Source organism: Bos mutus, chromosome 4, assembly GCF_027580195.1.
Source record: "Bos mutus isolate GX-2022 chromosome 4, NWIPB_WYAK_1.1, whole genome shotgun sequence".
NCBI classification, from domain to species: domain Eukaryota; kingdom Metazoa; phylum Chordata; class Mammalia; order Artiodactyla; family Bovidae; genus Bos; species Bos mutus.
In genome coordinates, this window is record NC_091620.1 from 78,270,741 (window position 1) to 78,274,047 (window position 3,307).

A 3,307-nucleotide genomic window follows, 5' to 3' on the forward strand; every position below is an offset into this window, starting at 1 on the left:
AATTTTCTGAACATGTTTGAACAGGTTGAATGCAACCTGGCTCATTTCCTTTACTGAATACTATCTGGTTTTGTTAGCAATACATTCCGAGGACAGATATTGGCCAAAAGTAAACTGTCAAAATTCCCTATTTTGCTTCATTGCAAAGCCTGTAGTTTCAGCAGGAGTATACATTCAGCACATAAATGACATAAAACATATGTGTGTGTGTGCACATGTGCGTGCTAAGTTGCTTCAGTCATGTCCAACTCTTTGCAACCCCATGGACTGTAGCCCACCAGGCTCCTCTGTCCATGGGATTCTCTAGGTAAGAAAACTGGAGTGGGTTGCCATGCCCTCCTCCAGGGGATCTTCCAGACCTAGGGATTGAACCTGTATCTCTTATGTTTCCTGCATTGGCAGGCAAGTTGTTTACCACTAGCGCCACCTAGCATATATACATATATATATATATATGCTTCCCCAGAGATATCATGGGTTTGGTTCCAGACCACCACAATAAAGCAACTATTGCATACAGTGAGTCACATGAAGTTTTTGGCTTCCCAGTGCATACAAGTTATGTTTATACTGTACTCTAGTCTAAGAGTGCAATAGCATTATGTCTATAAAACCGCATACGTATCTTAACTTTAAAATACTTCATTGCTAAAATATGCTCATCATTATCTAAGCCTTCAGCAAGCTGTGAATTTTCTTTTGCAACAGTAACATCAAAGATTGCCAATCACTGATCACTATAACAAACGTGGTGGTTTAGTCGCTAAGATGTGTCCAACTCTTGCAACCCCATGGACAGTAGCTTGCCAGGCTCCTCTGCTCACAGGATTTCCCAGGCAAGAATACTAGAGTGAGTTTCCATTTCCTTCTCCAGGGGATCTTCCTGACCCAGGGATCAAACCCATGTCTCCTGCATTTCAGGCAGATTCCTTATCCCCTGAGCCACCAGAGAAGCCCATAACAAATATAATAATAGTGGAAATGTTTGAAATGTTGCAAGAACTAACAAAATGTGAGGACAAGTAAGCAAATGCTTTTGAAAAAATGGTGCCCATACACCTGATTGACACAGGGTTGCCACAATCTCAATTTGTGTTGTAAAAAAACACATTATCTGCAAAGCCCAGTGAAACAGACCAGAATAAAATGAGTTATGCCTAGTTGTTGAAAGTAGTTGAAATGGAGTGCAGTCAGTAAGAACTGGAGAAGTTAAGCCATGTTTTCCACATAAAGACAAAACTGCCCTGGTTAGTGCATTTGTAATTAAGCATTGTTTCAGCCTTATTACTTCCTTGTCTGATAAGCTGGTCTATGCAGTAATAATCAGAACTTTCTCTTATTTTACCTCAGCTCTACCTGCTTGTATTTCTCACTTTCGAATGTTTGATTGTTATTTAATTACTGATGTTAAATGTGCAGACAACACCTTTAGTGCTAATATGTCAAGAGAACAAAGGTCTACCTAGAAACTTTTAGGTGATCATCAGCAGATATAAAAAGTCACTTTATTCCAAAACTCATGTTTTTCGAGAACCTATCTCTGAAGTTGGAACAAAGGTGGAACTGATGTGTTCTCTTCCCCCTTCTCTATGGAGGAAACAGAACAATTTTGACATGAAAATTGGATGTTAATCCCTTGCCAAAATTCTCTAGCAGCTTCTCATTTTATTTTCAATAAAATGCAAATTCCATATCTTGGTCCACAAGGTCTGAATGCTTTGTACTCGTTTCCTCTTTTCTTAATGTGCCATTTTCTCTCTTCCTTACTATACTGCAACCGCACTGAACACTCTCACTGCCCAGGCACACCAACATCGTTCCAAACTCAAGATTTGTTCTTGTCAGTCCCACTACTTGGCATCCCCTTTCCCAGGCTTTTGGACTACTGTCTTCTAATGAGGCTTCAACTCAACATTCCACAACAGCAGCAAATCTTCTCTGATAGGTGACTCAATCTATAATTGTCTCTCCTTTGTCCAATTTACTGTCACATCATCCTAGTCTTTTTGATGGCACTAAAAATATCTCATTTATGTGTTAATTCTCTTCATTGAAATAGAAGTTCTGAAAGGGCAGGGATGAGTTATATCTTAATTATGAATGAATCCTCAGTGTCTTAATATCATTTGACAAAAACTGCCAAAGGAGAAATGTTTTGAATGACTAATGCTGACACATTTGTAGTAGAAGAGACATTATAAAGGCAATTACAGAGGGCTCACCTGTGATGACAAAAAAAAGGTAATCTTATGTGCCTTGTAAAGGTTTGTTTGTTTGTTTTTTTCATTTTTTAAATGTTGAGTTTTTTTTTTTCTAATTTTATTTTTAAACTTTACATAATTGTATTAGTTTTGCCAAATATCAAAATGAATCCGCCACAGGTATACATGTGTTCCCCATCCCGAACCCTCCTCCCTCCTCCCTCCCCATACCATCCCTCTGGGCCGTCCCAGTGCACCAGCCCCAAGCATCCAGCATCGTGCATCGAACCTGGACTGGCAACTCGTTTCCTACATGATATTTTACATGTTTCATTGCCATTCTCCCAAATCTTCCCACCCTCTCCCTCTCCCACAGAGTCCATAAGACTGTTCTATACATCAGTGTCTCTTTTGCTGTCTCGTACACCGGGTTTGAGGTGCAGTTGGGTCCTAGTACAACCTGCATTGCAGCATCTCTTGATGGTGACAGTTATCATGAGATCAACTAAATTATTGAATTCTGGAATCCAGACCTATCTCTTCCTTTTCTTTTTTTTAATGCCATAACTACAAGGGTCTATAGTCACTAAGAAGAGGAAGTTCTTATAATGGTAACATATTATAGGTGGGAAGGAAAAAGAAAATCTATGGAGAGAAAGCAGCATTACCTTGAGTGTATAGACATAAAAAGAAGAATGTTAAAACTTTCTGACCCAAGTGGATATTGTTTAGGGCAATTATAAAACATAAAATTCTTTGGCAGGAAGGTTAGATTATTGTTAGGATATGGTTAAAGAGTAGATCATAAATCCTGGAATAAGAGTATAGACCTGATACAAAAAAACTCCTGGGGACAAATGTAAGTCTTTGTACAGGGAAGTGGCCCAAAGACAGCAACATTTATGAAGTGCAACCTGTCAGTTATAAATTGGGCAAATTCCAAATGGGGGGAAAGAGAGGTTAGGATACTTAAGTTGCACAATTACTGTTTCAATACTTGCCAAAAGCTAATTGCTTTTATTCAGATAAATCTAAACTTTAATATTAGTTTGAGGTCCTTTGCCAGAAGAACACTGACTTTTCTCTTAACTGCATAAATTATTGGG